The sequence below is a fragment of the Astyanax mexicanus genome, chromosome 16 (genome assembly GCF_023375975.1).
Source record: "Astyanax mexicanus isolate ESR-SI-001 chromosome 16, AstMex3_surface, whole genome shotgun sequence".
Taxonomy (NCBI): domain Eukaryota; kingdom Metazoa; phylum Chordata; class Actinopteri; order Characiformes; family Acestrorhamphidae; genus Astyanax; species Astyanax mexicanus.
Window position 1 is genome coordinate 19,425,348 of NC_064423.1, and position 11,594 is coordinate 19,436,941.

General features: G+C 36.4%; 1 protein-coding gene across 1 annotated transcript in view; it reads right to left on the reverse strand.

The window, feature by feature from the left end:
* arid3a (AT rich interactive domain 3A (BRIGHT-like)) overlaps positions 1–11,074 on the reverse strand; it is a 41,370-nt gene extending 30,296 nt beyond the window's left edge. The window contains exon 1 of the mRNA XM_007240243.4: positions 10,712–11,074. The gene's annotated coding sequence lies outside the window, so the exon portion shown is untranslated. The remainder of the gene's footprint in view (positions 1–10,711) is intronic.
* Positions 11,075–11,594: the final 520 nt, after the last annotated feature.

An 11,594-nucleotide genomic window follows, 5' to 3' on the forward strand; every position in this document is an offset into this window, starting at 1 on the left:
AGGAGGCGTTGGCTTTGGTTTTAGACATTCGCCATTTTGAAGTGTATGTGTCCAGTGTCGCAGGTGATTTGGTCGTATATACTGACCACAACCCTCTTACTTTTCTAGCGAAGTTTCAGACTTCTAACCAGAGAGTGTTCAGGTGGAGTCTGGTTTTACAACCGTACAGCCTGGTAATACAGCATGTGGCTGGGAAAGACAATGTAATTGCAGACACGCTGTCTAGGATGCCTGCAGTAACTTGAGGAGAAAATGACAGTTGAGGACAAAAGAGTACCATGGTAGCAGATGTGATTGTGGTTTTCTTGTCAGAAGGAGTTCTGTAAAATTTGGATGTACATTGTGTGCAAGTCGATAGAGATGACTAGGGTATCTGTATAATATTAGTATTGTGTTTTATCCCTTAAAAAAAATGAAAAAAAGTATAAATGAAAGATTTGTATATATCTATAAAAATGGTGGGAGAATTTGTTACATTAGTTTTTTTTCCCTTTAGGGGGGAAAGGATGTTAGGAAATAGATGTTTAAAGATATGTAGGTCACATGGTTAGGGACAGCCACTGATTTTCCAGGGGAGCTCAGATGACGTCACTTACCTGTGACCAATAAAGTCGTTCCTGTGTATCATGGTGGGGGACTGGAGTTTGGTGGTGTGTTAGGAGGCACGCTGCAGCCCATGCCTCCCTGCCTGTGCCATACTTTATAAATCCTCCTCCAGAGCATCGTGTATGGATTTTCTTTCTTTGTGATTTTCCACCACCAACCGTTACAACTCAAAACTGAACTAAACCACAGACGGACTGGCGTTGACGACTGTGCTGGCCCAACGTAGCATTGTGTGGGAAAACCGCCGCCGGAGTAGGGCTGACCTCTCTCTGTGGCTCCAATAGATATTTTTACACGCAGTTACATTAATACTGACGTTCACGTTTTTTACACCACGTAGGGACAGCATTAAATGTTATGAATTCACCTTGGTTCCCTAGACACGTAGCTTAGCTACCTATTTAATAGACGAGCTAATTAATTTAGGAGGACTAGTTAGCTTCCAGGTAGGTGGTTCGTAACACCTACTTTAAAATAATTACTTGGATGATGAGTAAAACAGCTTTAGGGCATACATGCTCTACAAGGCTTACCTTTTACAACGATACAAAAAGAAAAACATCAAAATGAGATACACAGACCCCTAAAGTCACATGTTATTCTATTACTCGGAACCCTTACCCAGTACAGAAATGTGCGTATACACAAAAATGTGCATATACATTTTTATGTACATTTAAATGCATATTTTTGTCTAGATTTATGACTCAAACTAGCAAACACTGTAGAAAACATTATTCTTTGTGTTCTATAGAAATGAATTCAGAAATATCTTCCATTTTCTCAAATTTGCCTATTTATTTGTTAGACACACCCCCCTTCTAGCCGCAGACTGCTAATAAGGAGTTTACAAGCACAGCCTTTAGGGAGAACTCCGGTGTGAAATGGACTTGAGAAATAGTAAAACATGATAATGGGCACAAACTTTTGTTGAATTGTCCAAAACACAGCGCTATTAGCCAATGCTCCCAACAGGCTTCCAATGCTAGCAACAGGGGCATAGCATTGCCCATGCAAAGAAATCACTATCTTTACACCTTTAACAAGCTGTGTGATTGGTGTGGCGCAGTGGACAACAACACTACCTGCCAGGGAGCTACCACATTGTGTGGAAGACTGTGATTCAATTGCCAATCTGTGAGTATATGCTGCACTACACCAATAAGAGTATTTGGGCTAAACTACACTGGCCCACTTCTGTAACAGGAATAATCTTGTGACACTCTGGAGTCCCTCTGGATAAGTGTATCAGCTAAATGCTGTAAATGTAACAAGCTCCAAGTAGCTCCACACAACTCCTCATAGATTGCAAAGTCCATTTCACACCAGATTTCTCTTTTAAGAACCATAAGCAAAGAGGAGTTTCCTCTGGAAACCAGTAAGTGCAATGTCAGTAAAATGCAGTTCATGTATTTTATTATTTTATTTTAGAGCTCATCTCTGTTAGCTATGAGAGTGAAGCTATTACAATCCTATTAATCCTAAAGCTGCTGCAAGACAGTCATGCACGAGTGACAAAAAATAAATAGTATTTGGAGCAGAAAAACAAAAATTAATTTGTTAAAAACCTGTCCATGGCCAGCATGACTAACAACACCAACATTAGCTGGCTACCTAACAACTAATTAGATTACACGAGCCATTTTTTGTTAACATCAGACTTAAATATCTGAAGGTTTGTACAGTGTCTGTTGACTTAACCAGCACCGTGGTATCACATGATCAATGCAAGTATTATTAGCAGGCTAGTTACCTGACAGGTAAACCAACTCAGCAACTCCCTGTAATGAACAGAAAGGTCATGTTTCAGTCAACCATGTCAATCACTTACTCTCCAAGTTTAACTCCACCTTCTTAGGCTATAGAATATAAATGTAATTTAAATGTAATTTAAATTCTAGTTCTGCAGGTCTGCTACCTAGTAATTACCATTTTACATCACAACAGTTTCATTTAGAAATCACAAGACAACTTCTTATGAAAAGAAAACGTGACAAAAAGAAGTCAGACAAGAACACATCTATACACACACACACACACATCCAAAATTGTGCCCTTATAATAGTTTTTACTTTTCAATCGACATACACAAATACACCATAACCTGTCTAACATGTATGCGAAGAAGAATTGAAAAAACACTTTTTCTACAGCTATAATTATCCTGCTTTTCAGTTGTGGAGCTTCTAAAAATAAAAAGTAATGAACAGAAACGCATGCAAAAACTAAGAATTTCACATTCTAATATTGTTCCCCTGTACATAAAAGAACAATGCTTTGTTTGGTAAATGACTCCAGTGCTCTCTACTGCGTCTTACTGTGATAAAAAATATATACTGAATGTATGGTTTTGTCAAGACAGATTGTGATTTCCTCATCTACTTTGCTGATGCCAATGGTTCTTACAGTGGTTCCTCAAAATGTCTGACGAGACGTCAAGTTCAGCAAGTTCAGTAAAGAACAACACATCATCTTTCTCACGGTCTAGAATTAAAGTGGCACATTAACATGACTGATGTGTATAGTCTACTTATTTTGGTTAATGTATAGAGGGGTGGGATCCAAAAAAATGTTTTTTCATGCTATAGACGGGCATTCTATTTCAGTTTAATGTGGTCTCCAAAACATATAATTAAGCAAGTTTCTCAGAACTAACTTTAGCAGGGGGCTAAAAGATGCACTGTTTTGTTATACAAACATAGCAGACAAATTTGTTGCTTATCATGTTTTTAATATTGGGCCAAATAGGTTCTGTTCAGGGTATAAAATCTTAACGTAGGTTTATCAAAAATATTTAGTATATATGTTCACTACACAGTATCAGTGTAGTTAGCCTAGTTTAACAATTTTAACTTAGCTGTTTCTGGACAGATCACATGGCATCATCTTGAAGATTTCTCAGATACAGAGCAGAAATACACAGAATCAAATATATTAGTGCCTGCTTATTATAATAGAGCAAAGCATTATAAAACTAATAAACTCCCATCACCATGCTTCACAGTTAGTATTAGGTTCTCATAAAAAAATATATATTTATATATACCATGCTGTCCTTTCAATTAATCCCATTAATACCCACAGTTTTGTGAAGAGTCATGGAGATGACGCAAGAAATGCCTACATTTCTTTAGATGTTGTTCTTGTTCTTTGTCATTTCCTGGATGATATGTATCAAAGAATATTAAAACGTATTCACATGAGTGTAGCTCTTCTTTCTTTAAAAACAGGTTTAAATTACTTTCTTTTTTACATGTTTGGGTGTTGCAGTATCGTTTCTTAATAAGTACTGTACATCAAAAAGGTCTACACACTGTCGTTCACTGTCTTTCAGACGGAAAAATCATTCCTTGTGTATTTCCCCAGTGTCTGCTTAAGCCACTAATTGGTGTTCGATTTAAATGTTATGACACTCTGAGTTTGAAATGAGCTTAAACACATGAATAAAGACTGGATGGCAAGCACTTTTTTTTGACAGCCCTGTATGTAGTCATTTGAGATTAGCCCTGCGACTGGAGCTCTCGGTTAAATACAGCTGTAAGTTATTTCCAGCTACTGCCAGGCTGTGAGTGTGTTTATGATTGAAGTACATTGAGTCTGATGTATCATTTACAAGCAAAACACACCACAGATGTCGGCAGCACAAGTAATATCTGTAACGTTGGCACTGGAGGAGCTGCAGGAGAGCATGAGTGTTATATTCACAGAGCAGCTGCAACTATTGAATGTATAAGACATATATTCTAAACACAATGTCACACATGTTAACATGTCAAATGTTAGGGAACAGCAACTAGTATCGTGTTCCAGGACTTTTACCATGTGGCAGGGAAGATACTGAGCTGGCCTGAAGAATATGTGAATGTGATTTCTGCCCAAGTCACTTATTGGTTGACACGGACAATTCTTGCCAGACGCTGCCGTTCATGATCATTACCACCAAATGAGCTGTTTACTGTGTGTTATAATGCTTGCTATCAAGTATTCCTGGCACCCTCATGACACTGTGAATCAAGGAATGTTAAATGTCTGCACAACTCTGGAAAAGGAATGTTCCATCCATCTGGCACTCTCAATTAGATCTCATTCAAACTCCAATAACTCACTTTGCCCTGTTATGAACATTATTAACATGTCACACATAGGAGAAAACCTCTCAGCTTATACAGGTTTTGGCATTCCCAACCTGCCCTTTGAGGTAAAACTTTATGATCAATTTACACATTCCCATGGCTATAGTTTTATAGTTTATTTACTTTAATTTCATTCATCTCAGTCTCACTGTTTCGTTGTTTTTAAGTTAATGTATTAAATTTACAGTCTTGCTTTTTCTTCCTGCTATACTTTTAAATCTTAGGTTTATATTCTCAATCCCTTCTATTGTATAACGCTCGAGTATATTTAGAATACATATGAGTGAGTTGACTGTGGAAATCACATGATCCTGTCCATGATCATTTGAACTTTTTGTTCACCTACATGAAAATAACACTGCTAATACAGTGATTCCAAATAGGATGTCCTAATTAGAGTCACACTTATGTACAAACTTGCTTACAAAATGAATTATAATTAACTTCAAAAGTTTGCACAATTAACTACAAACAAATGTTTTGTTGCCATCACACAAAAACCTAATATCTCTAATGACAATATTTTAATTTTTACATGGTTGTTCTTTACATGTTGTCAAAATTCCATAATTAATGGACCAACAGAAGCGCGCCAAAATTAACTGCAAACAACTCAGACAACTTGTAAATGCAAGATTTTTCTATAAGAATTCTGACAGCTCTATTATGTTCAAACATTAAAATTACGTTTTATTAAATTGTTATTCTGTATATTTTTCTTCAGCTTCCATAAATGAAATATGAACTCTTGCACTTAAAACGATTTCCTGTGCATACCCCTCTACTCGCCCCTAAAAAAAAAAAAAAGAACAAATGCCTAAACTTTATGCGATTTAACCATAATAACCCCACATAAGTACATTCATAATACTCATAATAGAGATATATGGAATAATACAATTAAAGAGGAAATGAATGGTACTTTAAAATAGAGTAGGGTAATGTGACACTAACAGATGGTACATTTCACAATGAGTGTAATTAGTCCTGATCAACTACGGATTTTGAATATAAAACACTGTACTTAGTATTTTTGAGTAACACAGTTTTTAATAATCTGCATTTAGTTTGTGTCAAAATATTTATATTGTGCACTGTGAATATATATTTACCTTACTGCCCAGCCCTAGTTTGAATACACCACACTTTCTCAGGCAAATAGTCTTGTATACCTCATATTAGTTGTCCTTATCAATTTATTGCTCAAACAAGTGAGGTAATGTCCACTCAAGAGCTAAATGCAGTAGAGTTAATGGAATCGTGGCAAGGTACTAGGTCTATCAGTTATGCTGTCCTTTTTATTTTAACATGATCTTAAATGAATCCAATCTTCCCAGTATAGCATAATAAAGTGTGAATTCAGCAAACTTCCTCCTCAATATCTGAACAAAGACAAGGACAGAAGAAAACAAACAAAAAAAGAACTTTAGTATATAGCGATTAACATGTTTTTGTCTTCCAAAGCAACTGTCTTGACTATTTTGAGTGACTAGAGAGTCTTTGGCATTCAACTGCTAGAAAAAAAAACAGTCTGAAAAAGAGAATGGCACGCACCCAGAGAATGAAATCACTGCTTTCCCCTCCTTCAATTTTTTGGCAGGAACAACAAAAACTGTGCCAGAGACACTCAAACAAGTGGATTTTGGCAAGGGAACAGCTGAGAGCTGGCCAAGCCAATATTTCCTTTCCTTTAGCAGTAAAACCGACAGGCCTGTACAGAGGTCAGCCACCGCTCTGCAAACACCACTAATCTGTTACAGCTTACTCTGGTGCTACTGAACAAACTAAAGTGAAGAGAACGTACAGCCTGCCAAGCATGCCATGGCACATAACCAACAATTTTATTTGGGTTGTAAACCCATAAACATTTTTTCTCTTTCAGACTCTACTCCAAGCACCCAAACTTAACAATCTACATTCATTTAAAGACATATATGTAAAGACAGCAATCCACCTCCAAGAAACCTGACACCAATTCTGTCTGGTAAAACACACCAAGCAGAAACCTGCTCGGCCAGCTTTGTGTGAGGACCGGAGATCTGTAAAGGGAAAAACCTAGAAAGACTGGCTTGGAGACCCGTGTCTCATCTTATCAATACACAAAACCACACCCCACCCCCTCTTTCATAGAAAAACACCCCCATCTTGGTTAAAAAACAAACAGCACACAGCCAATTTATTTGCTCCTCAGACACCTGCCTAATTTGAATTACAAAGTTGGATAAGAAACAACTCCTTGAACCAGTTTACCCGACACAGGTTGAAGGGCAATTCCAGTAGTTTAAGTGCGAAATGTTCTGTTGTAGAGAGTTTGCTTCCTTTAAAAGCTTGATAAAAAAGTTATTACACAAAATGATTATATGTTTTCTACGACACTGCTTTACAATAGCTTTATGACTTTAGAAAAAAAAAACATTTTTGTAATTTTGTTTTTACAATTTTTGTTATAGTTATGGTGAAGAGGTACTACTGTACTGTACTATTTTATCAATAGCTTTGTTTCTACTAACTGTGTGTAATGTAAAAGCAATAAAACTTATATCTAATAAATCATATGTTCACAAGAAATCACAAGCAAAAGTCTTGTTTACATGTATTCAATATAACAGAAAATTTCAGATTTAACAGCCTACATCGAGAAATGCTCATTTGTCAGTTGTTTATTTGTTCACTTCATGCATGTTGAGAATCAGAATTATGTCTGGGTAAGACCAAGCCAACTTAAGGTGCAAGTGTAAACCTAAACAACTAAGACTCATTGAAAATGGATACAAATCTAATCTGAATCAGTTCATAAAATGTAATTCATATAACTGAATATAAAATAAATATAATTAATTAAACCAGTGGAAACTACTCTCCAAGATGGAATACATATTCAGGAATTATCAGGAAACAAACCTGACACTAGACACATGAAATGAGCAGATGTAAACAGGGTCATGATGACCTCTGGATCCCATCACTACAACTGTAAAGAAATCAATATTTTTAAAATGCTCTGCAATGAACCAATTCACATCAAGTCAATCTGAATGACCTTTGGAAAAAATATATAAATTAATTAAATGTGGAGATCTCCTTTATGCCCCGACCGCTACACATTTCAACGGCTTTTGTATGTTTGTTTAACGTTGCATTCCCTACTTTTCTTACTAAATTTACCTGCAACACTTAATTTGATAGCTCTGCCGGTAGCATGTATTATTACTAAGTCACGGTCTTAAATTCAAATACTTCACAGTCAAATGTCCAGACACCCAATTTGTCTGTGCCACAGACAGCACATATTTACCTAAGGCAAAGAGGCATCCAGAAAGGTGACTGTCTGCAACCGTTTCACATTCAACGTGTGTTTTTTTAACCTCAGTTCTAAGCATATATATATCACATAAAACAGGTTCTCATTTCTCACATGAATCACATTCACATACTCGTTTAGGCATATCAGGAAATGATCACATACTAAATGTCTTAATACACAGACTACTGCATGTAAAAGCCAAGAACATCTGAGAACCACATCCTGTGGGCTACACTGAACCAAAGAAACAAACGTAAAACAAAAATAGCAACAGCGGGCGCACATTCACAGACAAAAATGAGCCTGGGGGCCAGCAATGAACATTTTCAAAAGAAACTTCTGCAAATATCTAAATCAGACTTTTGTATAGCACTTAAATTGGAAGCATATGCAGAGAGATCACAGCTTGAAGTCTTGTAGATAAACTTATTTTTGCTGTCTGGCAAAAAAATCTCTCCATGGATTTGTTTAAGATAAATTGATTTAGATGCAGTGATCATTTACATTCTGTCGAAATTTCATTATATAAAGACTAATATAAATGCTTTAATTCAATGTTTTACACTGTTGTCCATGCCTTCCAAGTAGCTTTTCTTTTTCAGTAAAGCAGCATTTTTGAAGATACAAGGTTTTTGCGTGACAGTGATATTTTCCTTTTACAAGGCATGTTATTCATTAGACAGACTTTATTATGCAGGTCGCCTTTTAAAGACTTCAACTTGATTGCTGACCATACGTTTCTAATCCACTGCGAGCCAATCACAGATCAGGGCTTTACTCACAAAGGAAAGCTAAATGCCCAGAAAAACTAAGATAAAAAAAGATGTAACCATTTTTTTTCAGATTTTTTCATAATCGATATATAAAATTAGTCTGAAACTCATCATCATCACTTATGATGAAGATATAAAAGCTTTTACTCCCCCCCCCCACACACACACATAAAACTGTATTAATTAGTATAAACTTTGTTCTTTAGTTTGAGTTTCTTTAAAGCAGCTCCTAAATTGTTTGCTGTAAAAGTGATTATTTGCACAATTAAAATATATATTCAGAGTGCCAGGACCATTTTTCCACAACCAATAACCAAACTTTTCTACACAACATGTCACACACAAGTTTGATTAATTTAAAAACACTGAAAATCATAATAAACCTGAACATGTATGTAGTTTTACACCTCTAGGACACACAAAACTGAATTTGAACTATTTTTCAGAAGTAGTTCACACGTGGCCTACATATCTGACACTGCTCTTACAATTACCTCAAACTGTAGTAATGTAAAGTATAATGTAACTCACTGATATTAAACTAGTTACATAAATCTTCAATTAATCTTAATCAGTCTTCAATTTCTAAATGAAAGCAGAATTTAAGCCCATTACAAACAGCCTCTGTAAAGCCTGTATTTGTTTTGAGAATCATCTATCAAAACTTTCCACATTTTATTCAGTATAGTAGCATTACAAATCTAGCTACTGAACATATTGGTAAATATTCATGAAATACATTTTAGGAAACTAAATTTAATAAAGGTATCCTATAAAAATCAGAATGAGACAATATTACAGACAATTAGCTAAGCAGACAGGCACCTACCATGACTCTCAAATAACAGCTTTTTTAATGTCCATGTCTAAACGTAAGTTTTTTTTAAGTCTGCCATTTCTTAATATAAGCAGAATTAAACAGTCTCTGTAAAGTTTGTATTTGTAATTAGCTAAGCAGACATGACTCATTTAAAATCCTTTTTTAAATGACTAAATGTTATAAATGTACCCGAATTAAGGCCCACTACAAACAGCATCTGTAAAAGCATGTATTTGTGTTGACAATCAACTCTCAAAGCTTCCCACATTTCATTCAATACAGCAGTGTTACAAAGCTACTGAACCTATTGGTACATTTTCATGAAACATGAAATGAATGTTTTCTCTACAATCTGTGAAACAGATCAGATCAGATCATTGCTTTTCTCCCCAGGCTACACTTGGGAAAGTGTCCGGCTTTAGATATGAACAGAAATCAATAATTTCACTTCCACAATCGAAGAAGTACAGATAAGCGATTAAAATGACACGGGCCCGAAGCTTTAGGAGACTGGATGACTAAAGAAAATGTAAAGACCGTCTAAACTTATAACTTAGATAGGTAAGCTTAAGCTACTTAGGAGTACTAGCTAAGTTACTATTTTTTATTGATAAAGAATTCCCCCACAGTGTTAAAGGGTCGTGCTCAGGTAACGTTAGCTTTTTATACGCTGCCAGGACTTTTTTATTATTAGCAATGTCTTAAGCTGTTATTTACTGTGTATTTAATGGTGAACTGGTTCTGGTTGTGTATGTGCGTGTGTGTGTACAAGTGTAAGCTGTGTGTGTGTGTGTGTGTTTGTGTGTGTGTGTGTGTGTGTGTGTGTGTGTGTGTGTGTGTAGCAGCAGAAGGGCAGGGCTTTATAAATATACCATAGCGTTAACCGATACGAAGCTTGAGGGGTTGAAAGCTAACGTAGTAAGGCTAAGCTGCACAGTTACACAGCTAAACAGCTATTTATTCAGCTAATTTATAAAACAACAAAACACGAATACTAGAAATAAACAGATACAATGACAAAACGAGCCACTCGTTTCTTTAAAATAAGTGTTAGAAATAATAAATAAACACTCACCAGTCCAGTTTTCGTTTTGTGTTTTGCACTCTTTGGAACCGGAAGACACATTCCTGATTTCCCCGTGAAAACAGCAGCTCTTCGCCGGGCGGCTGTTCAGTTTCGGACACTACTTTAATTTACCGCTGGCTAAATTCCCCGCTGCAGTGCGGTGTTTAACTCATATGTGCACCTAATACTCTCTTAATTCGATTTGATTTCGACATCGGATATCATTTGTAACGAAGTGCGCATCTTTGCCTAATCTGAGGCGTGTCCTCGGCCGCTGAGGGAAACCATTGGTTGACAAACAGCAATCAGATGCAAATTCCAAACCTGTGAATCAGTGGGAGGCCACCTTTCCCCCCACCGCTAGGAACCGTGTGCAAAGAGCAGGTCGTGTTGACCGCGGCGTGAGGAAAACTCACACAAACACTTTCAGCACTTAGAAATGTTTAAAAAGGGAATGTACCGACTAAACACCTTCACAGCCCATAATGGTTCAGTGGGATGTTCTAAAAGAGGGCCTTCTCACACCCAGAACCCGTGTATCGATGGTTTGATGTACTTGAATAATTAATTATGAATTAATGCTGCTCAGTGGAGGTCTACCCATTTCGCGACGTTCCCTAAACCCGAGAATAGCCTCTCTGACCTTGCTTTTAGATCAGCATTCATAAAAGCCCCACAAACCTGAAGGAAAGTTGTCTGACGTTACTGAGAAACGTTAAATGACCCACGCACCAACAATACTTAACATATCACTACTGAAAATAACACACACAAATCCCTCTTCACGTTAAATGGCAAAATAACACCCTTTCAACCAATTAAATGATTATTGAATGATTTATGTTTTAAATATTGCATTCTTGCCCGCGTTTAATTCGATTGTTTTGGCGTA